Genomic DNA, 26,813 nt, shown 5'->3' with positions numbered 1-26,813 from the left:
ATTGACTCGGACCACTACATCGTTGTAGCCAAGGTACGGCTACGGATATCCCGGTCCAAGCCAAACCAAGGAAGTTTTGTGTGAAGATTCGAAGTTAGGCAGCTACAATCGCAAGCGACTGCCATGTCCTTTTCCGATCGAGTCGCTAATAACCTCTTGAGGAGTCCTATGCTGCCTGCATTAAGCATTGAAAACCATCTGATGGCTGCCTTGCAGATGCTGCTTCTGAAGTGCTAGGTTTCACACGGCCAACACAGCGAAACCCCTGGTTTGACGACGAATGCCAGCAAGCGCACTCAGCGAAACAACAGGCATACAAAACGGCTCTGCACAAAAGGACCAGAGGTTCGCGAGCTCTACGAGCAGAAGAGAAGAGAGGAACACCGGCTTCTTATATGGAAAAAAAAGAGAGCATGAGAGAGCGATCGAGCAGATAGAGGGATGCCACAACAGGAATGAGATTCGTAAATTTTACCAAAAGGTAAAATAAACCTCCCAAATGCACAAGCCACGAACCGAAGCCTTTAAAGAGATCAGGTAAACATCGTAGTAGAACCGCAGTCGATGTTGAGAATATGGAAAGACCACTTCTCCAAATTATATAACAAAATTGACGAACCAAATTCCGCTGTAAAGGAGATAGAACCACTCAACCTAGGCGACGCAGATCAACAATTCCGCCTACCCGAATATACCTATATCTAAACTGAAGTCAAACAAAGCCACTGGGGCTGACGACATCGGTGCCAAACTATTCAAAGCAGCAGGCGATGACTTGAACATGCACCAACTCATCTGGAAAATATGGTCAGAGGAAAGCAGGCCCGATGAGTGAAATCTCAGCATAGTGTGCCCGATACATAAGAAAGGAGACCCTCTAAACTGCGTCAACTACAGACGCATCAGTCTTCTTAAAACTGCATATAAGATCCTCTCTGCCGTATTATGTGAACGTCTGAAGCTGTTCGTCAACAACCTGATAGGTTCTTATCAGTTTGGATTCAGACCAGGAAAGTACACTATCGACCAAATATTCACACTACGGCAGATCTTGGAAAAAACCCAGGAACTTCAAATCGATCCCCACCATCTCCTTATCGATTTTAAAGCCGCGTAAGACAGCATCCATAGGGAAGAGCTCTACAGAGCAATGTCTAGTTTTGCTATCCCTGTCAAACTTATCCGTTTGTGCAGAATGACAATGGAGAATGCACGCTGCTCTATCAAGGCCGAAAAAAAAGATCTCACCGATGCATTTGATGTCAAAAAAGTTTCTAGACAAGGAGATGCACTGTCATGCGACTTTTTCAACATCGTTCTGGAAAGAATTGTGCAAAGCTCAACCGTCAGCACTAGAGGCACAATCTTCCAAAGGTCCATCCAATTACTCGGATACACAGATAATATTGACATAATTGGAAGATCAAAGCGTGATGTCAGTGGATCGTTTTGAGCATTGCAACGGAAGCGAAGAAGATGGGTTAAGTGATCAATGAGGGCAAGACCAAGTATATGCTGTCATCAAAAAAGGACATTGAACAACGACATGTTGGACAAAACATCACCATGGATAGCTATAACTTCGAGGTAGTTAAGGACTTTATCTACCTAAGCACCGCTATAAACACAGACAACGATACCAACGCTGAAATCAAACGAAGAATAATTCTTGCAAATCGCTGCTTCTTTGGACTTAGAAGGCAATTGAGAAATAAAGCCCTCTCTCGAGCATCTAAAATCACCATCTATAAGACACTTATCATCCCGTTTCTCATTTATGGCGCTGAGGCCTGGACCCTGTCAAAGAAAGATGAGAGCGTCTTTGGATGCTTCGAGAGAAAAATGTAATTTTTATAATTTCATACACTTTCGAAAAAGAGATATATACCTACTATCTATAATATTTATTGCGTGTTTTGATATGAAGCCAATATTTACATTTTTATACATAGGAGTAGAAATAGTTTAAACCAACACCTTATCCACAGATTTACTAGTAGATACATTAGCTTCTCATATTTAGATTGTTACCTTTTTAGAAACCCAATAAATCGTCTGCGGTTTCGATGATATGTTAGGCGCCCATGCATTATAGCAATTTTATTTAAATATGAAAGAAAACAAAACTAGAACAAAATTGAAGATTGTTTATTCGGAATTTGAAGGTTTTATTTTGTTGAACTAATTTGTTTTTCATTTTAGAATTGCTTTTAGGTTACAATTTTTACAAATTGATTTTATTGAAAGATTTTTAACAAATATTTCAATAAATAAAAAATTAGGTAAAAAAATAAATGAATGGTTTTTTTTCAAATTTGGAAGTTGACAATTATTATAAAACTAAGATTTATAAATGATGATTGTGTTGGTAGTCGTGAAACATGTAATTCGAGCCACTGTAGTAAAATTCTAAAAGTTCAAAATATTAGATGGGCTTTCTTTTAACTTAACACTGGGAACTTATTTGAAACCTTAGTAAATATTCCGTTTTATGGTTGTGGAATACTATATTTTTGCAATTTTAAAAAGATGACAAAAGTATCTTACCAATTTTAAAATCACGGTATACTAAAATATTTTGAACTTTTCTTTTTCTTTTTCGATGATAATTGCTATGTGTAGTGAATTAGATTGCTTTTCATAAAAGATAGAATCTTATTCATGTAGTTTTTTGAAAGCCACATGTGTTTATTTTATCAAGAAGCTTTTTGTTTGTTTTTCCCAATATTTTGATCAAAAGAATACCGAAGCTGACAACACAAAACAGAAAAATGATAACAGCAAAAATAAAAAGAAAACTATACGAGCGTCAATAATTATTGACAATTGCAAAAATCATATTATTCAAAACAAACTCTTATCAGCAAACAACTTTATCGCATTTCAACTATAAGCACAATGTTTTGAATGATTATTATAAAAGGTTGGCATACGTAATCAAGGACTAGAGTCCACACTGCTATACTTGGACGAAGCATTTCTTGTTCTTATTGTTAAATAAACTAAATTAAAGAAACTAATAATATTTTATTAAATTGAATTAGAATTGCACTAAAGTTTAAATTAGAAACACACTAGAAATGTGGTAATGATTGAGGAACTTTATGTGATCTCAAGTGCCAACACGGTTTTATTTTTATTTTAAGTGTTATCAACAAACTAATAAAAATAGAGTCTACGTTAGACAAATCTGATTAACAGGTTTTCTAGGTTAGTATAATGATCTATGGCTTTAAGACCTGATGATCAAAACTTTATTGCAAGGTAATATATAATTTATTTGTGATGTTATATATTATGTTAATGAACTGAATACATTTTTTATTGTATTTATAAAGATAAACGACATAAAATCAGAACTTTGAATATAAGTTTCATTTATATAGCCTAAAAAGCACTCTTCATAAATAGGACAATCTTTATTTACCAGTAGTAGTATTTTTTTTTGTTGGTACACAAGTCAATCTTAATGGTCAACGACCTATAAGTCTATCATCATTCCTTTTTAAGACCTTGAAAAGATTGATTGATATCCATTTAAGGGTAAGTATTATTACAAGACTTCTGTCTTCGTCTCAACATGCCTACTGTAAAGGTAAATCGGTGGAAACAGCGTTACACACTTTAGTACGCACCGTCGAATATTCCTTCCATAATAAAGAGTTCACTATGGTTGCTTTCCTTGACATCGAAAGTGCTTTTAACAACGTGGACACATCTGCATTAACATCTCTAAATGTGGAGAGTTCGCTTTAAGAGGAAATCCATTTAATGCTTACTAGCAGAATAATTAATTCAAAACTGGGCAACTCTTCTAGTAGACGATTCGTTAGTAGAGGGACACCGCAAGGTGGTGTTCTATCCCCTCTCTTATTTTCGAGGAGATACAAAATTCCATTTGTCAAGCCTCCCAAAAATGGAAACGCAACGTACAGGAAAGAGTCAAGAAAGCTACTGTAACACTCTTTTCTTGCAAAAAAGCTATGGGTAATAAATGGGGCTTAGAACCCAGAATCACGCACTGGCTATACATATCGGTAATCAGACCGATTTTAATGTACGGTGTGGCAGTATGGTGGACTGCTTTAGAGAAAGCTATAAACTGGTATAAATTGAATAAAGTTCAACGTTTAGCTTGCCTTTGTATGAGCGGACGGCCCATGTGCGGCACTGGACACCTTACTCTACCTAACACCTCTTTACATATTTAGCATACAAAAACAACAACATTGGCCACTCCATAATTCTTAGGTATTTAGAATCAATTCCAAAGCGCACAGACTACACAATCCCCCAACTGTAATTCGACAGAAATTTTAAGATTTCTATACCTTCCAGATCTTCCTGGGAGGATAGGACATTCCTGGAAGATGGGTCAATAAATTTTTATACAGAAGGTTCAAAAAAAAAGAAGGGGTTGGTGGATGTGTGTACTCTAAACGACTGAAATTAAGTATCTCATTTCGGCTTCCCCACTATTGTAGCGTGTTCCAGGCGTAACTTTTGGCGATAAAAGAAGCCTTGTCGTGATTTAAGAAAAACGTGATATCCGCATTTTCTCAATTCACAAGAAACATCAGGCCAACACTAGATTTAAAACGTTCAAGGTACTTGCTATCTCTAAGCAGAACCGGACATTGTCTAATATGAAACCACACCAAACGAATAGGCGTCTTCTCAAATTACTTTTGCAGAAGCTGTATTGACGAGGAGGAGGAGAAAACAGTTCTTCACCTTCTCTGTACATGCCCTGATCTAGCTCGAAAACGCAAGAATTACCTAGGAGAATTCTTCTTTAACGATCTAAACGATTTAAATCATATCGGTATAATCAGCCTCTCACGTTTCGTAAGGGATTTAAACTTGTTCCCTTGAGCTTAGGAGGAAGTCTACAGATTCATGTGGTATCACAATGGGCCCTTGAACTGGCCTAAGTGTGTCCGTTTTTTACTTGGACACACACAAGTATAAATTAAACTCTTTGCCAAAGTTAAATTGTCTGGACTAGTTATATTTAATAAAAAGGTCTTAAGTCGAAAAAGTGCATTTAAAGATTTTGGTGTGGTTTGACTTTCTTCTTTTTTTTCTTTTTCGTTTAATACTAACAACTTGAGACTTGGACAATTGCTTAATATGGTATTAATTTAGCTTTTAGACTAGAAGACAGACAAATTCATATTTATTTTGGTATTAACGTTTTAAGTTTATTGAGTCCGTGAGACCAGTTTCTGAATCAAGTCATTTTTGCCAAACCTCAAAAAAACATCAATTGTCAACAATTTTATCAATATTTATCAAATATCAATTGACAGTTTACAATTGATATTGTTTCTTTTTGATTGATTTTCAAAAAATAGTATAAGAAGTAATTTCCTTGAGCCAAGAACATTTATCAGATCCATAGTTACATAATCACCTTAACACTTATTAAGAAATTCTTTGTAATAAACGATAAATTAAGAACAAAATACGTGACTTAATTAAAGTATAAGTTCTTAGCTGATTTTTTATGCTAAATGACAATTGCATCACTTCGAGAGAAATATAAATTATCCAAAGTAATAAAATCTCTGCTTAATCTACGAAAAACACACTTGAATCTTCTGAAATCTTCATTTCAATTAAAAAAATTAATTCAATAATCTTTCTTGACCCCTCTTAGAATAAGTCTTCATATGTCCGCCACGCCAGTCGCCGCTCAACTCAAATATGTAGTGTAGTAGGTACATTGACTTTTATTAAATTGGAATTTCTGTTTGACACTACTCGCATGATATAAAACAGGCGCAAAAATGTTGAACATCAATTAATTTTGATGAGATCCAATTAATTTCAACCCGAGCAGTTTTAGATTTCGTTTTTATTTTGTTGAAATTCACAAGAGGGGAATTCATTTCGGTATTCAATTATGTGCAATGCTTTACTCTAAATATACCTATGCAGACATTTCCTAATTATTGGCTCATGGAGAATCTTTCAATATAGACGGGAGACCAAGTACACCAGAACTTAACTCATTCCGAGACCAGGTTGGGATCATCGAAATTTTGTAAATCACTGGTTAGCATTTCACAACAGACGACATAAGGGACTTGAAAGTAAGGCATATTTCTAAAATCTGATTGGCCAGCTGCCAAAAAACTACCTTCCAATTAAGGCAACTTTAATGGAAAGTTGACTGGAAAGTTAGTCAAGAATAATCTCCCTAACTATTAAGTCAAATCTACTTCTGTCAAAATGACAGTTTATTATGCTTTTTCATTCAACTGAAAGCTGAACTTTATTATTTTATGATTTATTTATTTTCTGCAAAGCTTCATTTAATGTTTTCTGTCAAAAGGATCTTGTCAACTTGGAAAATAAATAAGCAATAGCAACAAAACAAAATACAAATTGTGATGGACTTGTAGCTTGCCCGAAGAGTGTTTGACAGAAATAAAGTTTTTGATAGTTTCTGTACTATTCACTTAGAGTAGAGGTTTGTGAAGTAAAGTTCTAAGTTTGAAACTCAGAACACTCGAAACACTAACTAGTTGCCTTGGTAAAAATGTACAATCGAAGAATTAAGTTGACTGCAAATGAACTCCCTTATGTTGCCTGAACCTACTCCATGACATTAATCTATAAGTATTGTGGTTTGATATAAAGTGTGAATGATCTTTTAGTGCATAAAAGCATTAATCTATTTACTCCATTTGTCTTCAAGGTCGACAAGGTTTTCTTACTGGCATTAAAAATGGCATTTTTAAATGAGTTTTGGTAGCCTTTATTAAAATCCGACTTTAAAATCAATGAAACTCGTATTTAAGGGCTTTTGATGCTATCTTAATTAATGAAGTAGTTTTTTTTTAAATAAAATCCGTTATACTTTTCCAAATATATAATGCTTTTCTTCAATATTCAGTTGAAATATTTATATTATTTCATGTAACATTCGAAACGGTTTGAACGTTAGTTTCGTATTTATAACGAATCTATTGCCTGAACAATTCTCATATATCAAGTTTTTGAAATATATTAAAAAATATAAAAATAATGTTGAAAAAAGATATTTTTAAAACTTAAGCAAGTACCTAGTTAAAATTATAGTTTGGATTCGAAATCAGCACTAAAAATTAAGTCCAAAACGTATTTTCCAAAACTATTAAGTATCAAATTCAAGTTTGTGTGCAAACTTCATATACATAAATTCAAATAAACGCCCATGTTCCAAATTTCGATCGAAAGTGAATTGAAATCACTTTCAATTTCACGTGAAATGAAATTGCATGTTTTTCAATTCGATCGATTTCAAAAACTTCGAAATTGCTTCGAACTGTCAGAACTGAAGGATCCTCCATTTTTATTTTGTTTCTGAAGTAAAATTTTTCCTGTTGTGAAAATGGATGCAATGTTATTGCCAATTTTAAGAAAAAAAGGAAGCAGAATTCAAGGGAAAAATTAGCGCCCATGTTCCAAATTTCGATCGAAAGTGAATTTAAATCACTTTTCAATTTCACGTAAAATGAAATTGCATGTTCTTCAATTCGATCGATTTCGAAACTTCGAAATTGCTTCGAACTGTCAGAGCTGAAGGATCCTCCATTTTTATTTTGTTTCTGAAGTAATGATGCAGATGCAATGTTATTGTCAACTTTAAGTGAAAAATGGAAACAAAATTCAAAAATAAGAAGACAAATTTTGCAAGACAAATAAAATATATTGGATTTACCTGACACAATGTAAGTGTGCAAAAATTATGTAGAATTGTTCTAATAAATGTATTAAATTCTTGATTTTCTCTATTAACCTTTCATTATAATTTTACATTAAGTAAAGACGCTTTTCTATTTGTTCCTTTTATAATACCTTCATCGATTCCTTCAATTCAAAAACTTGCTGCAACCCTTCGATTCCTAGCAGAAGGAAACTATCAATGATCAATTCACAGAAATAAAAAATGTAATTTGAATGCGTTTGAATGCGAAATACAGAACATCCATTTGCATGTTCGAAAATGCAATTCACAATAACGAATTGCGGAACACCCTAATTTACTTTTGCAAAGTGTATTCACAATAAGTGAAATGCAGAACATGGGCAAGATTCATAACTAAAAAGAATTTCTAGAAACTATCTAAAAGGAAAGATTTGTACTTTTCGAAATCCTCATACAATTTATTGTTAAGAGATAATTTGAGTTTTGACTAAGGCTTAAAATCCCCGTTTTTTGTTGTTATTTAGCATTTTTAAAATTCCTGGTGTGATGAAATAATTTAAAGGACATCTTAATCTTTTGAAAAAGTATTGTTACTTTTTTAATGTAACTTTGTCGACCAGTGTATTTATTAAACTAATTTACCTAATAAATGAATAAATTCATCCTCAATGATGTACTGAACTACCCTAAGAACTATAAGATAAATCTAATTAAAGATAACAATACTAATCTAAATGATGAACTTGGTATGTAACCTGTGTGTCTGTCTGTACCTAAATAAAATTCTAAATATCTTACTCACATACCAAAGACTGAATCATTTTCAATTTAAATCAAATTATTTAAAATTCTTGAATGATTTTCAATCAATCTAATTTTGTGATGGCATATCGAAGGCAGCGCCAGTCATCGTCGGCGGCGGCGTCTTCGCTTGTCAAACTATAATGTGAATGTCTTGAATGGTTGGGGGTCTGATGGGTCTTCATCTTCAGCTTTAGCAAAAAGACAAACGCATTGCATCAGCCATAGTCGCCAAGTATAAATTACGATACGAGTATCTACAATATATCTTAGAAGGTATCTACTTTCAAGACCGCCATCACCGCGCCCTCTAGATATTTTAGTTGGCATTAGTACTACTGCAAATTAACAATCGATTCTATCGTAAAACTTTTTAACAAAACAATACAAACTATATTCTACAAGTACAATAAGAAAGTATAAGTGTATTTAAAAAAAGAAAATAATTTCCGACAGATTGTCTCTCACAATACTACGAGTACTACGTCTACCACGTGGTTTTTCAATTGACGAATAATTTCGAATTTATTCGGCTTCCGACTCCGAGAAAACCAGAATAGCTGCTGTGAGCTGCGATGCGACAATATTATTCTTCCCGCCTAAAATTAAACATAAAATACTCTTAGAAAACCCATCTATTAAGTTGAGGCCATTTCTATACTGCACCTTGCACGTGATATATTTATATATTTTCTTTATAATCGTGGATGATTTTGCCTCTGCTCAGCTTTGATGACTTTTCTCCAATATCGAAATCGAATACAGAATAAAAACTCTTTGAAGATTCTCTTGTTTCACAAAATAAATATAAAGAGAATTTTTACTTTTTATATTAAATTCTAATTGAAAAATTTGAATTCGAAACTCTTTAATAAAATTTCTCTTTGTCAAATTTCGAATCGTACAATGTCCAATTTCAAAGTAATTCTAAGAAGATGTAATAGGTTTTCAACACACATTTTAAGAACAGAAGAACAGGTATAAGAGGTCGGCACATCCTAAATTAAATTTTACCTAACAAATTGCAGAATTGAAAAAAGGGCCGGCTCGTAAAAAGAGCATTTCGATAAATATCTTCCCCTTTAAATAAAAATGAAAACGGAAACCAGTTTTTGAAATACATTTGTAGGAAAGGAATTCATTGCCATGAACCATGAGGTTTTCTGGTGCGTCACGCGTTATGCACTTTAGATAAGAGAACTCACAGAGAAGCCGAATTAAATTTCTATACATTGCTGTGTCCAAAAATATTATCTTTTTTAGATTTTAACTACATTCAGAGTTTAAACTTCCAATGATGTTTTACAAAAGTGACAAAAAGATTGAAAGATTTAAGTATTGATGCAATGTCGTAAGCTACAAAATTATAAGTTATCATAAATTACGTCTTTTATCATTTGAATTAATGGTACAAGCAAAATGCTTGCATAAAATTATTAAATTTGACTTAACTATTTCCAGTACAGAATTTATAAGTTCATTAACCTACAGATAAAATTATCAAAACAAAAACCTAAGTTCGCTTATAGATACGAAAAATAAAATTATAGCCACACTTCAATTTCATTGATATCAAGTTAGATTTTTTTGAAATTGAGACATGACGAACTCCATAGGGAACAGATCACGAAATGGCTTTACTGGGTGACACAAGCAAATTCTCTAAAGGGAAAAGACAGTATTCTCCAATCGTAAGTTTAAGATTCTGAATTGTGAAATAATGACAAAAGGTAACTAGGGCGTATTTAAAAAAAAAAAAAACAATAACAATACACTTTAAGTTATAATTTTCTGATGAGTTGCGTTAGGGCAACGAATAAACTTTTAAAAGTTAATATTTCAATATAATATAGAGTATTTTCAGTTTAGTTGACAAACTAAAATGTCAACAAGGTTCAATATTTCTGCTGCGTTCAATCTCGTGTTGGATAGGGTATCTTGGATTGATTCGTCGGACGATGATGAGTTGATAGGTGCGTAACAATTTAATAAAGAGATAATCTTAATCTGTAATCTATGTTAAATTTCCTCTTAGCTCAATTGGAATTCTGGAGATTAATAATTTACTTGCGAAATCTCCGGTTTTAAACGTTTAACAGAAAACTATTCTAACAGAAACGAGGACTTTTACGAAGTCACAATAACTAGATATAGTTTGAAAGAATTTCGATCTCATTTCCGAATGAGCAGAAGTGGCTTTGCGGTAAGATTTTGAATTGGTTTGTTCACAGTAGATAAAGTTTAAGCTTAATGGTGGGACCAACGCAAGAACTTTTGTTGCATGATATACCCGTTTGGTGATCCGACGCTTCTTTTAAAACCATTCAAGGGGCATCATCAACTAATCATCAATAAAATGTGAACAAACAAAGAATTGTTTATTAACGATTTCGAATTATAAGGATCTCTTGCACAAAGTGCAGCAATATAAAAGAACTTGGAGAAAAAACTGTTGTTTTTTGTTTGGATCTTGAGTAAGCAAGATAGTCCATTGCTCGGAAAGTATATAAAATGGCGAATTGTTCAACATTCCAAGAATATTTCTCATGTAAAAACCCATCATCAATATTACATAATCAAATTGTTAATTCGGAGGCAAATAGCTTTTTCTGCTGTTATTTTACACGTGAAACACTAACAAAAAGGTACCCGTATCTGTCTGAGATTAACCGCAGCCATTGTAATTGTCGTTTATCTGAGTCGATGTCACTTTTTAGTCGTTTAAATGTCAATATTACGATACTTAAACGTCAGTAGTTGTCGATCAACGTGCGTCCAACTACAACATACGAGTAAGATATTAGCAAAAAGCGTCAATAATTTTCAATTTCATAAAATTTCAAAAAAATAGTGTTTCGATATTTTTTCTAATAAAGAGTTCGGGTGAAAAACTAGAGGAGGAAAAAAGTTAGAACAATTTATATAATTTTTCAGATCATACTGGTAGTTCACATCAGTTCAACGTTGGGGCTATGGACCAACATCAAATTTTTTTGTTAGTACTTTGTCAGATTCTTCTCTCAAAATTCGTTACAAAAGATGGATTCGTTCCATCAACTCTACAAGAAGCTTTGTTTGTTCCGGATTGGTAATTTTAACCCTTTAATAAATGAAATATGTTAAAAAAGAATATAAATAGCAATAGAACTTGCATGTTAAGTAAATTTTGTGAAGAGTCGTTAAAAAAATTTTGATCGGCAGAGATAGACGTTTAAGTTTACAATTAAAACGCCAATTAGAATACAAATGAATGATGGTTTTCTTACAAAAACTTGCGTTTTACTGAAAAGATGGTGCTAAGAACGCAATTCACGACACAAACCCAATATAAAATTGGGGTTTTTTCAGTTAACTCATGTTGTGAATGGGGTTGTTTGTTGGGGTGGAATCGGCTAAGGTGAAAGTTGACTATCATTTTTTTGATAGTCAAATTGAATATCATTTTCATCCCTTCTGTGTAAGATTCAAATTGTCAAAATTCATTATTGCCTTGGTGAAATTTTAAATTGATTCTTATAAATATCTTAATAAAAGTATCAACTTGGCTGTTTGAATAAAATTCTTATTTTTCTTGCTTTTTTCGAATATCGTAAGCTTTGTCGGTCACAAGAATGTGTTTTTTTTAACGAAAGAGTGAACTAAAAAATTTTCCGGTCGTTTGTGTAAGCGTCCGGTAGCTCTTTTCGGAATAAACATATTTGTTGAAAATTAATATCACATTTTTGTTGTGACAGTTTTTAGGTATCAATTTGACATTTAACAAAAATCATCTTAGCCGATTCCATCCCAACAAACAAACCCATTCACAACATGAGTTAACTGAGCGAACGCCAATTTCATATTTTACTGTATAAAAATCACAACAATTTTGATTTATGCTCAAGTAAATTTGCGTATTTATTTTGTGTCCTGATAACCAGCCTTACGCTCGTTCAACAACTACTTAATTCCATTCGTAGAATAAACGCTTTCTACAATAAGGGTGAATACACACCAATTAAAAATTTAGTTAATTGTTTTACGTTTGACTTCTATCAATTTCAATTTAATTTTTTAGCATTGAGTTTAGTTTCTTTGAAGGCACTTTAGATTCAGTAAGTAATTTGATATTAACTTCCATTCACCTCAATATCTGTTTTTATCACAGCACTGTACTTATTATCTTGAAATTGTCTAAAAACAAGAAACACGCGTTAAGTGTATCCTGTATCTATCTACACAAGAGTGGTGAGTTCGAAACTCGATATCGTAGATACATAATACACGATACACCAAAAACCAACAATAAAAAGCACTTATATTTTAAGTGTTTTACTTCTTGCATTCTAATAGCACATGGTCATGACATCAGCTTCAGCATTTTCTTATACTATAGCTTTGTTTCTTATAATTTTTTTTTACCGGTTAAAATGTATATTTATACGTATAGTTTTAGTGTATACCTAACCTACATACATTTACTCTTTCTTTTGCTTCTTTGAGAGTAAGTTTTGAAATTTGTAGAAAGTATTTCATCAGCAATTTTTCTCTTCCAGGGGCTTGGGTCTTCTTGGGCCTTGCCTTGGGTAGATGTACTGCTTCTGCTTTATGTGGTGTGTGATTTTTACACATTTCGATTTCCATGACGATTTCGAAATTTCTATGACGTCATGCAAATGTTAAATTTTGTATAAAGTTTGAGATTTATTTTTAGGTTATAGCTACTCCCGCTCGCTCCCACATCGCCATCATCATCATTGATAAAAATGGAACACGTAGATACCTAACCTACACACTTTTGGTGACTAACACAAGAGTCGCCACCTTACTCTTTATCCATAGACACAACTTGTGCTATTAAATTATAGTTTTTTTTGTAAAAGATAGAAAAAGCAATGATTTATTGTTGGCATCAGGCTTGCCACATTTGGCGTTTTTTCAAAGATTGTTCTATATTTTTCTTGCGCTATGGGTTTCTTCGCCCAAATTTAAAAATTAATAAATATTTCTTTTATTAACTGCATTCAAACAATCTATCTACAGCATCGTAAAAACTAAAATATTTATAATTTAGCCAAAAAAGATTAATATGTTGACCAAACTACTTTATGACAGATTAAAATTTTAGCTTTGTTTATATTGATACGAAATCGAATTTAATCAACATTTATATCTAATTTTACATTTTGTCCTTTTTTTAAAAAAATACATTTTAACTGATGTTATATTTGGGCTACTTTCGGCTACGATTCTGGGCTATTAAATTGATCTATAGCAACCATGGTTAGAATTTAATTATCCGAAACAAATATAAACTGTACCAAAATAGTGACAAAAAGAAAATGAAATGTGTTGTGTAGGTATTTCATAGATACTTTGTATATTTTGTGCGTGTATAGCTTCAAGCTAGCACCTAGATAGAGTCTTTAAGTTCTAAGAGAAAGAAATTTGGTAAACATAAGAAATGATTAGATAACTTTTAAAGTCTGTATTTAACAATAGCTGAAGGTTAGTTACATTGTTATTATTTGACTTAACGTCGCCGTTCGCGTGCGTATTTTTTGTTTTTTGTTTATTGTTTATTTTTATTTCATTTTATTGAATTTACTTCAATAGGTCGATTAAGATACATACCTGAATAAATAATAACATAAATTATTAAACATTTTGTTTGTATATTTTTGAATGAATTCATTTCATATGTCAATAATTTACAGTAGATAAGAATTGGCACCAATGATAAAGACATTTGGCCACCAACGGATGTACTTCACCTAACCTACCAAAACAATATTTCTAGTGAACATTGGACACCATCAATATTGATTTCCACAAAGAAAGAACCGTATCTATAATTATTAAGTTATCAAAGAAATTATTTCATAGTTTGTTATACACATCCGGTCGTGCCATGGTTACATATTCATATCGTATTAAAAAAAAGAAGGCTTGGTCGAGCATGAAATGAAATAAACTTTTCCCAGAAGAATTGTTATAGGCGAATATTGGCATATTTGGCAAATAACTTACATAAACAATGTAATTTTAAAAAATTGGCAACAATCCATATTTTAAAGAAAACAGGGGTGTACTTCAATTGTTTACATTTTTTCATTTTCTAAATTTAATTTTCATTAAAATTTAAATATTTAAAGAAAAAAAAATTTAAATATGTCTTAAATTATTGATAGCCAATCAATTTTTACTGTTAACAAACTGAAGAATTTATTTATTTAACTGAAGCCTATTAAACTACAATTCTTAACCAATTTTGTACGAGGCTTAGGTAGACTCTTTGGTGACCAGGATTCTTCCCCAAAGAAAGCAGCAAACTGGGGTTAAGAATTTTCAAATTCCTATTTTGGTAACACAATTTGTCTAAGTACTTTTTGCGGATAATCGGTGTTGTCTTTCAAGAAGGTAGCCAGCCACGTTATAATGATTCAGCTGCTCAATATAGGTTTCAATAATTGAAAAGAATTGGTAATTTTATCACAATATTTACTTTTATTTAAAAAAAAAACACAAAATATGCCAATCTCACGTTGGGTCCAACCTTGGCGATTCATTTTAACTTCACATAGTTTATAATTGTATCCTTTTCTACTTCATGGTATAAAATACAAAGTAGTAGCGACATAAAATAAGGAAATGTCTAAACACGTCGCTTTAAATTTGTATTTTTGGAGACTTTCTAAATCTGCTACCACAATTCAAAAAAGAGGATGGGATGCGACCCACACTGATAGCTTCCCAGTTCCCATCCCTCTGTCGATTTGACTTGCTTAAAAGTTTGTACACTTTCGAGTTGGGTTAAAAAGTTGTCGGTTGACTTATTTTTTAAAGTTTTAAAATTACCAACAATATTTTTCATATAAGGAAATAGTTTAGTTTGAAAATCTAGGTTTGTTAAAAAGATTTTTAGTCGAAAACAAATTTTTACCAATTTTAGTATCATTTATAAAATTTTTACAAATTGGATGGATGCCATTAATTTGAGAGATATCAAGAACCGAACATCAATTTTTACCAAATTTGCGTACTATTTTTTGAAGATTTTATTTTTTTTTATGAAAAAACGGCTTGTTGGATTTTTATAAAAAAAAAAACTACTGAATATCGAAAACAACATTTTTTATGAACTAAAAAAAGTTTGAAGACAATATTTTTTAAAAGCTAATTAGGTTTTTATTTTTTGCTGAATGTTGACAACAATATTTTTTAAAAGATAAAAATAGTTTAAAGCCAATATCTCAAAGTTTCGAAAAGATATTTGAGCCGATAAGCAATTTTGACCAACTTTTATTATTTTTTTGTTTAGGTTTTTATTTTTTGTAAGAAAACTGTCAATTCGATTTTTCTCAAAATGTTTCCGAATGTTGAAAACAATTTTTTCAATAAGTTCAAATTAGTTGGAAGCTAAAATCTCAAATTTTTGAAAAGATATTTTACTCGAAAATCAATTTTTACCTATTTTTGTTAAATTTTGTTTAAGTTTTTTTTTGTAATTTTTCTCAAAATGTTACTAAATGTTGACAACAACAGTTTTTAAGAGATAAAAGTAGTTTAAAGCCAATATCTCAAAGTTTCGAAAAGATATTTGTGTCGAAAATCAATTTTTACCAACTTTGAGTAATGTTTTTTTTAGGTTTTTAATTTTTTGTAAAAAAAATGTCAATTCGATTTTTCTCAAAATTTTACCAGATGTTAAAAACGTTATTTTTCGTTGCACAAAATTGTTTTAGAGATAAAATTTATAAATATAATATATTATAAATATTTGTAAAATTTTCGAAGTGACAACATATTTTTTTTCTTCATTTTTTTTTTTGATTTATAAAAAAACGTTGATTGAATTTTTTCCATAAATATATTTGTTTGGTACCACTTAAAGATATATAATAAAAATGTAATTCAAGTCTTTAGCGTTATTGGTTCGTGAGATATTTAGAGTTAACCAAAATGTAAAAAAACTTATTTAATAAGTCGATATTGAGGGATTCAAGGACTTGCCTAGTGCTGAATGAAGCTTCTAATTTGGAACTCAAGAAATGTTAATGGTTGCTTGGAAAACTCGGTATTTAGATCCTTAGTCTATGTTTTTGTTTGAGAAGAAAGTTGGCCACATTATGTTGAGAGCTTCTTTAGCTTCTTTACTATTACGCTGAACAAGTTTATTGAAGCTACCGTTAGCAGACCTCAACACTCCTAGATATTTGAATTTCTGTACTATTTCATTATTAACCTTCTACAACTCCGTGCCTCGAATACCAATATCTTTGTTTTCTCTGAGTTTATTTTAAGGTCCCTGATATTACAGTACGTTTGGATCCTATTGATTTGTAGCTGGAGAGAAGATGGGTTATCCGCTAGCATAACCAAGTCATCCGCGTAAAGAAGTACTTTTATAGGAATATCAGAAAAACAAACTCCACCTGGTAAATTCTCTGAAATATCATCAATGTAGAGGGCAAACAAGATTGGGCTGAGGATACAACCTTGGGGCATTTGATGATGATGAGTTTAAATATTATTTTTCAGTTTTATTGTTTCTCGATATTCAATCGCATTAAAAAGAAACAAATAAGTACTAAGACTTTATTTCTTGGTAGATTTCTTTTTGAAGTGATTTCTATTGGAAAAATTTTACAAAAACATATTTTTAAAAGATAATTCCCGTAATTGGCAATTCACCAAAAAATAATTCGCATGAATTGGGGTTAAGCACGTGTATAATTTTAAAATAAATCAAATATTGCATAAATATTTATAAATGACACTAGATTTATATTTCGGCGTTGAGTTCATTGAACTTTCGACTGGACGGATATTTAACGAGCTTATAATATAATAACTTAAATATTTACATTCTTGCACGCGACCAAAGACTTTGGAGCCCTCATTTACAATTTAATTGCCATAATGTTATACAATCCAATGTTTCAATAATTTAAGAATGTTTTTTGACTAGTTTACTGGTTTTGTTGTCAAAAAATTACCGCAACATTAGAATAAAGCCTTTGCAGCAGGCAGGGAAGAAATTACGTCAACTTTTTACTTGTTATTATGTAGCATATTTTTGCTACCCTTATCCTCCTATTTTGCTGTATTCTTTATTCTTCACCACTGCAAAAATAATGCACATTCTTACGAACATACTCGTATTATATAGAGACTCTATCAAACCTTGACAGCAGTCAATATAGTCGAAGAGAAATTTAATGACTTTTGCCATGAGTTTGAAAAAGAAAAGACAACCAAGGCGTATAAGTTCTTTTGTATGTATTTTCTATTTTTCTATTTATATCTTTTTTTTCTTTCCTTTGGTTCTTCGTGAAGCATTTTTCATAAAGTAATTTTTGTATTAAGATAAAACCCAAATTATTTCTCAATTAATTCATTTTTAATTTTCGAAAAAAAAGTTTAGTAAAACTGAAAATCAATTGAATGCAAAAGTATATTTTACGTAACTAAATAAGGTATAAAGTTGCAGTGCGCAGGTTTATAAAATAAGATAGGTACATAAACTTAAATACTTTTCTAAGGACCTCTTCAAATAAGCAGCTATTTCCTTCTTCAAATACGTACAAGGTCGTTATTATAGTTGTTTTGCATTTCTACGCTTTAAGCCAAATCAATATGAAAAGTCCCACCACTAGGAAGGTTATTCTCATTTTTATTCCGAATTGTTATTAATTCTTAATCTTAGGCTAACATGAACCTAAATAAAAAATTATCTTTAATCAAATCAAATATCTTAGCATTTGAAAAAAAATCTAATTTCCGTTCTAATTGAAAAGTATAAAGATATTTAAACTTCGAGAGATAAGTGATACAAATTTTTAATTTTTTCAAATTTTAAATTTGAGCTTCTCATTTACTGCTCATTTTAGAAAAAAAAAAGTTAAATTTTGGTATCATTCCATCCCCATGCTTTTAATTGTATTATTTACACATGGCTCAGATAACAATATATGAAAATAGTATCTTCACTTAGCTTTGAAAACAAAAATTCTTATGTTATGTCGATCATAAATGTTAAAGGGTACTCATTTGTAGCGTAAATAATGTATTAAAAAAAAAACAAAAAAAACTATTCAAATTCGTATGACATTTACACAATTGTTCTTGTGTAACTTCAATGTTATGAATATTACAACTAAACGGTGATTTTTTAAGAGCTTGAAAACTTAAAAAAAAAAAAAACGCATAAAATTTGCAAAATCTCATCGATTCTTTATTTGAAACGTTAGATTGGTCCATGACATTTACTTTTTGAAGATAATTTCATTTAAATGTTTACCGCGGCTGCGTCTTAGGTGGTCCATTCGGAAAGTCAAATTTTGGGTAACTTTTTCGAGCATTTCGGCCGGAATAGCCCGAATTTCTTCGGAAATGTTGTCTTCCAAAGCTGGAATAGTTGCTGGCTTATTTTTGTAGTCTTTAGACTTGACGTAGCCCCACAAAAAATTGTCTAAAGGCGTCAAATCGCATGATCTTGGTGGCCAACTTACCGGTCCATTCCTTGAGATGAATTGTTCTCCGAAGTTTTCCCTCAAAATGGCCATAGAATCGCGAGCTGTGTGGCATGTAGCGCCATCTTGTTGAAACCACATGTCAACCAAGTTCAGTTCTTCCATTTTTGGCAACAAAAAGTTTGTTAGCATTGAACGATAGCGATCGCCATTCACCCTAACGTTGCGTCCAACAGCATCTTTGAAAAAATACGGTCCAATGATTCCACCAGCGTACAAACCACACCAAACAGTGCATTTTTTGGGATGCATGGGCAGTTCTTGAACGGCTTCTGGTTGCTCTTCACTCTAAATGTGGCAATTTTGCTTATTTACGTAGCCATTCAACCAGAAATGAGCCTCATCGCTGAACAAAATTTGTCGATAAAAAAGCGGATATTCTGCCAACTTTTCTAGGGCCCATTCACTGAAAATTCGACGTTGTGGCAGATCGTTCGGCTTCAGTTCTTGCACGAGCTGTATTTTATACGGTTTTACAATAAGATCTTTGCGTAAAATCTTCCATGTGGTCGAATAACACAAACCCAATTGCTGCGAACGGCGACAAATCGACATTTCACGGTCTTCAGCAACACTCTCAGAAGCAGACGCAATATTCTCTTCTGTACTCACTGTACGCATTCGTGTGGTTGGTTTAATGTCCAATAAAGTAAACTGAGTGCGAAACTTGGTCACAATCGCATTAATTGTTTGCTCACTTGGTCGATTATGTAGACCATAAATCGGACGTAAAGCGCGAAACACATTTCGAACCGAAGACTGATTTTGGTAATAAAATTCAATGATTTGCAAGCGTTGCTCGTTAGTAAGTCTATTGATGAAATGTCAAAGCATACTGAGCATCTTTCTCTTTGACACCATGTCTGAAATCCCACGTGATCTGTCAAATACTAATGCATGAAAATCCTAATCTCAAAAAAATCACCCTTTACTTTTTTCTTGAACTTAGAAAAATGTGAAGAATGTACACATAGTCAGTAGAAGATACAAATATTTAATATTTTTTTTGTTAATAAAATAGAAGAGTTCAATTTTTGAATTCGTAAAAAAATTACTGTGATTCTAAAGCACCCTGCAAGTATTGTAATTTCTTTTGAACTATCAATTTTTTATAAGTTCATTTGTTAAAAATTATAGAAGACCCTTTTCCGGCCTGTTATTATTATATTAGTGTTTTTTTTTTTGTCAAAGTGGCGATTTGCGAATCACTTGAAAATTTAATGAGATTAAATTGTGTTTTTATGTTCCCCATTGGAACAAACATACAAATAAAAAAAAAAACTTTCGATTAGAAGAATTTTAATTCCAAGAAATCATGAACTTTCAAAGATATTCTTATTGTGTGAACGTCAAGTCTCAGAGTAAATAGCAGTATGTTAATACATAATATGATCTTAATTAAAGTATCTTTTGTTAACAGTTGAATTGAGATACATTTCGAAATTATTATGGTAGGCTCTCCCTTTGTAATATACATTTATGTAAATCAAAAACTACACATTATGTAATCAAGAACGTACGAAAAATATGTCAATTCAGAGGGCAATCTTTCATCACTTTTGTTAATTGTTTGATTTCTTTTGACAAGTGTTATGAATGAATGAAGAAAAAGAATACGAGTATATGAAAAAATCACTTACAATCAAAAAATTTGTCAATTCCTAAAGCCCCAAAAGAATTCTACATATTTAAGTTCAAGGAAAATTAAATATTAAATGGAATATTGATTTTGATTTGATAATAATATTTGTTTATATTCATATGTACGTAATGTAGGTCTAGTTTACATGACATGACGACATTGCTATCGAATCAATTTAAAATTAAAGCCTACAGAAAACGATAGTAGTTATAATAAGCGAGAAGTAACACAGAAGTTCATTAGGAAGACTTGCCTAATTGGCGGTTGTTTTACAAGTCTATTTAATATCTATACGTAACTTGCGGCTTATGTTATGCTAATATTTAGCATGACATGGCGTTATCGTGTAATGACACTGAATTCTCACTAAAAATTGTTTTCATCACAAGAAACTTTAACATTTAATTATACATATTTTGGTATACGGACAGTACATATTATCGCGGTTATGATTAATTGAAACTTGTTTCTTAGGGTGATTATGAAATGATCTTTAAACTAATATAAGGTCATTCATTTTGTAGTTTCAAGTTTGTAGAGCTTACGATTTACACATGTCATTTTAAATGTTATGATTTTAGTTGAATTTGTTTCATTTACGAAAATAGATACGTTCAATCTTACGTGTAAAATAACAGCTGATCAAAAACAGCTGAGATGTCAAAAAAGGAATCCAAAGTTATCCAATTATTTCTGGGGTACGTAGGTATCTGACAGAACAGCTGATTCAAAACATGGTCGAATTTCAAGAAATTTGAAAATTAATTTCAGCTTTTTGTATTTGTTGGTAAAACTAAAACATACAAAATATTAGTTGAAGTTGTATTTGAGGATGTTCTGTACAAAATAGACGATGAAGAAGCTATTTGCCACTGAATTTTATTATTTATTTATTATTATTTATTTTTATCTTACAACAATTTTGAGTTCGAAGCTCGTACGCGCACTCAAGGGGATATGAATACTCTTATAATGAAGGGAGGATAGGATTTGAAAGGAGATACCGATGCGCATTGGTTTTGAAGGCCTGCACATTGTAATGAGTGGGAAATATTGAGTCTGGTAAAGCATTCCACATTCGTGTAGTTTTACTAAAAAAAGAATCTCTGAACTTTACATCACGACCGAAATTGGGCTCAAGGGTAAACTGATGGGCATTCCTAAAAGAACGAGTATTACGGTTGAATTGTTTGAGGGGAGAAGTGCAACTGGCTATTACATTAGAGCATTGCTTATGGAAGTAGCGATAGAATAATGAGAGATATGAAACCTTACGACGGTGCTCGAGAGATGCAAAAGTTTCAGTTAGACAATGGTCACCTTTCATTTTTAGAGCTCCCTTTTAAATTCTGTCTTTAGGCTTTATAAATTATAGCCAGATCAGAAGGGGTAAAAAACTTCTTGCATCGTCGAAGAAAACCTAAACACTTAGCAGCATTTTTGGCGATGTCAAATATGTGATCACTCCACAACAAGTGGTTTGTAATGCACATACCTAGGACTGATAGCTGTCCAGTCTCCTCGATGCAAGTACCACTCATGGATAGTGGCATTGGGGGAGGGTTACGCTTTTGCGACAGTGGACAGCATTGAGTTTTCGAAGCATTAAATTCTACACGGTTTTCGATTCCCCATTGAACAATGCTGTTAAGATCTGAATTTAATTAGCTTATCATACGCTGCCGTTGGTAGTTCACATCCGAAGAACAAGGATGAGAATCTAAAAACGAATATGAAAAGTTGAGGGTACTGTCATCCGCGAAACAATTTAGTGGGTTAGAAGTTTCAGACAAAAGATAATTTATAAAGATGAGAAAGAGCGTCGGAGACAAAACGGAGCCCTGGGGCACACCAGCGTTTATTTTGTGAATATCAGATTTGAACCCGTCCAATACAACTTGAATTAAACGGTCCGAAAGGTAATTTCTAACCCAACGAAGAAGGGATTTATCAATACCAAATGCACGCATTTTCGATAAGAGAGCTTGATGCCAAACTCTATCAAATGCTTTTGAAATATCAAGCGCAATAATCTTACTTTCTCCAAAACGATGTAAAGATTTGTTCCACTGTTCGGTGAGATAAATCATGAGATCAGCAGTGGACCTATTGCAAAGAAAGCCATACTGCCGGTCATTAAGAAGCTTTCGTTCTTCAAGATATTTCTTAAGCTGAAAATTGATCAGCGTTTCCATGACGATAGTTGGATGGTGAGGAGGATTCGCCTCCTTTAGGGACAGGTTGGACAAATGCTGTTTTCCATCCACTCGGAAAGAGACCTGTAGAAAAGGACAGATGGAAAAGCTTACGCAGTGGTTTTGCCAGCGTTGGAGAACACTTCTTCAGAACAATAGCGGGGATACTATCCGGCCCAGCGGATTTGTGAATGTCAATATTTTTAAGTACTCTAGTAACTGAACGAGTGCGAAAGAAGATTCATCCCATAAAATCGTTAACGCTTTCAAGTACAGGCAGAGTCATGTCACTCACTGGCAGCATCAAATTAACAGCAAACTGTGATGCAAGCAAATTGTCTTTATCAATCGAGCTTACATAGGGAGTGTCATTGGAAACAAGCGTCGGAACCGACGAAGACGTAGTGTTACGCACATTTTTTACAAATGACCAGAAATTTTTACTACAATTGGGACATTGTAGTATTTTTTGCCCTAATTTCTGGTAATGCAAAATTTAATGCGTCGTATATGTCTGTTACAGGTCCTTCTAGCTTGTTTGAACTTATTCCGGTTTTCCTCAGTTGGGTTGGCTTTGTAAATCCGGAAACTTACATTTTTGATCCTAATAACCTCTTTACAGCTCGAATCAAACCAACTCGTTCAACAAGGTATCTAAAAATCCACCTATCCAAGATATTCAATCCAACACGAGATTGAACGCAGCCAATGAATCGCTCAACAATAGAACAACGCTCTAAAATTATTGAAACTTACTAACTTTTCGTTATCATTATCGACCAACTAAGCAAGCAATCGTTGAAATTGTGAAGAGATTGGAAGTGATACTAATGTCAATTCAAGTTTTAGGGACGATGTTATCGATAAATTTATTGGTTTGACATTTCTTTAAAAGAATCGCAGCTGCAAATCTTCATGAAGCCGCCAATTGAATGATATTGGGCACGTTGAAACGACATGAGGGACTTGAAGGTAACGCAAGCTTTTAGTATCTGATTTGCCAGCTGCCAAAAAATTGTCTTCCAACTTTATTGGAAAGTTGACAGGATAGTTAGTCAATGGTCGGGTGCAGATAACATAAGGCACTTCATTTGCAGTCAACTCCATTTTTTTAACGTAAATTTTGACCAAGGCAACTAGTTAGCTTTTAAGTTCCATGAATTTCAAATTCAAAACTTTACTTCACAAACCTCTACTTTAAGATCATAGTTCAAAAATGATTACTCTCTGCAAAACACTCCTTAGCCAAGCTACAAGTCTATCACGGTCTGTGTTTTGTATTGTTAAGAAATGTTACTTATTTCTCTTCCAAATTGACAACAAAACCTTTTACAGAAAGCATTAAATAAAGCTGTTCAGAAAATAAATGAATCATATAGTAATAAAGTTCAGATTTCAGTTGATTAAAAAAACATTATCAACTGTCATTTTCACATAACTAGACTTGACTTAATAGTTAGGAAGATTTTTCGTGATTAACTTTCTAGTCAACTTTCCAATAAAGTTGCCTTAATTGGAGGGTCATTTTTTGGCAGCTGACCAGTCAGATATTAGTAACTTCCCTTACTTTCAAGAAGGCTGAACCTGCCCAATAAAAATGTCCTCTTTTTTATTCACCACATATTCCATGCAAATTTGTCATATTAGAAAAGGAATATGGACTTTTTCTTTACAACACAAAACACAACTTTTGATGAATTTGTTAGGAGTTTTGTTTGTAGAAAGTTATCTTGTTGGTATTTCGGTTGGTAAATGAAAGACAAGTGAAGTTCCAAGTTTGAAATTAATGACATCTGACGTCCTTATTTTTTTAAACATTCGCCTTTTTTCACACATAATGGCGAAGTTCAAACTTTGTAGTGAAATAAATAAAGATCAAGAAGGACCGCTTTATATTTTGGTCTGTAGCTTTATTTCCAAAACAAACAAATAAATGACCCAGTATTATACGAAGGTGCTCAGAAACTCCCTTTATTAGTTCTTATCCACCGTGTTTAATAGCAAAATTTAAAATTTTGAATTATAAAAACCCGACCTGCCCTCCGTAAATAAGATATAGTCCTATTTTAAAAATGTTCCAAAACATGGGAAAATTGATTTGTTGATTGGAATTTTTAAGAGTGGAAATTACTCATATCGACACAACGATACAAATTGCACTTTTGTGAACGCTTTTAAAAGAGTGCGTCAGAACCAGTCGTATACGTAGTTCTGGGGTAGTTCTGGTGTTCTTTAAACAGCCGTTCCTCATTAATCTAAATATTATTTATCGCTCTTAGAGCTTTTTTTTCAACGTAAACAGTTTGATTGAATCGAGAGAGTTTTTGATTAAAATGTTGTAGAAATTTTCTAATATTAGTTTTTCCATTGCAAATATTGAAACTTTGATTATTTATCAATAAAAAATAAAGATTAGTCTCTGGATATATATTAAATATAACTTCTAACTGCATCGGGAATGACTTTTAATTTGTTTTTATCATTTATTTATACAACGTTGTGTATCGGATGTTTATTTAACTTAGCTCTTATGACATTATTCAATTAACAAACATGTGTGAATAAGGCATGGTGGAGACAGATAGCAATAATATATAATTATTGCTTATATTAAATCTTAAAAAAATAAAACTACTCGTACTTAATAACTATTACTATTAATTTCGATATGGAAGTAGCCTATGAAGCAAATAAACTTTCAATAACATTGTAATTGTTGGTAATAAAATGAATTACATATAATAATCTTATAAAGGTTCCTATACAAACCTCTCTTACAGTTTAATTAAATTTTTATATAATATAAGATATGACTATTGCTGCTGGAATTTTAATTTGAAACTACATACATTTACTCTAAAATTAGTATATTTCTTTATTAGAAAAATGCACAAAGATATAAATTGTTTCACCCAAAGAAGTTAGAGTGATAAAAATTGCAATGAATTGACATAATTCAACTACCTAGTATATAGTGTACTTATTTCATTAGCTCGAAATAGATAATAAAATTAATAAAAACTGATAAGAGATAAGTAAACAACATAAGGAAAATGTTTTTCTTTTGTTTACATATACGTAAATCCTATTTTTATATTGTTTGAATAAAATTTAAAAGAAAACAGAATAGTATTTTCCAACTAATGCAATATTGAAATTGTAAACACGAGTGTTCAGTTGAGAAGATAAACATGTTTTTTTTTAAATATTATTAAAATAATCGATTTATTCCGATTGGACTTTGTAATTTTAATAATTCATCGTTTTTAAAAATGAGAGATGATACAAATTTATACAAATTTAAAAATAAAAGGAGATAAGATCAAGAGGAAACAAAATGTGAAGTGGACTTTAGCAAAGATTACAATCAAAGATACACATTGAGACAAACAATGAACATTCAAATTCTGTGTAGTGTTGACCTGTGTTCTACATATTGTTTGAATTTTTATTAACTTTATTTTAATGTTCTAACACCTCGAATCCTTAAAAGTTCAACTATTTTACAAACAAGCAGGAAACAAGAAATGTGAATTGGTTTTTTTCTTTAACTCTAAATGTCTATTAAAAAAGTTCCGTCGAAATTTGGGACAACAAATTACAGAAATGCAAAAAAAGCCAATAATATACTTTAATTGTTATCAATTCTGTATTTTCATTAAAAAGTTTATAAGGCATTGCGGTGCAGTTCGGTGTGACTCAAGATATATTTTTTTAATCTTGGTTAATGACATTTTTCAGAAAAAAAATATATTGCGAGAAAAGTTACTTTTTTATTGCAGTAAAAAAATTGTTTAAAATTGTTAAAGTTGTCGAATTTTTAGATCATCCTATAGTACATTTTTTAAAAAGAGGCTGGGATGCAACCTACACTGATAACTTCCCATTTCGTCTGTCGATGTCTCGCTTAAAACTTAAACAAAATATTCATTACAATTTTATGTAAGATAAATAATTTGAAT

At 31.9% G+C, this 26,813-nt stretch overlaps 1 protein-coding gene across 3 annotated transcripts in view; it reads right to left on the bottom strand.

The window, feature by feature from the left end:
- The window catches only part of LOC129944106 (proton-coupled amino acid transporter-like protein pathetic), a 52,538-nt gene that overhangs the window by 21,683 nt on the left and 4,042 nt on the right, over positions 1–26,813 (bottom strand). Inside the window, exon 1 of one of the 3 annotated variants that reach the window (XM_056053298.1) lies at positions 2,548–2,566. The exons of the other annotated variants lie outside the window; for them this stretch is intronic. The gene's annotated coding sequence lies outside the window, so the exon portion shown is untranslated. Of the gene's footprint in view, positions 1–2,547; positions 2,567–26,813 lie in introns of those variants that run through there. 3 annotated transcript variants of the gene reach the window in all.

Source organism: Eupeodes corollae, chromosome 2 (genome assembly GCF_945859685.1).
Source record: "Eupeodes corollae chromosome 2, idEupCoro1.1, whole genome shotgun sequence".
Classification (NCBI taxonomy): Eukaryota; Metazoa; Arthropoda; class Insecta; order Diptera; family Syrphidae; genus Eupeodes; species Eupeodes corollae.
Note: the sequence above shows the minus strand (reverse complement) of the source record. Positions and strands in the feature narration are given on the sequence as shown.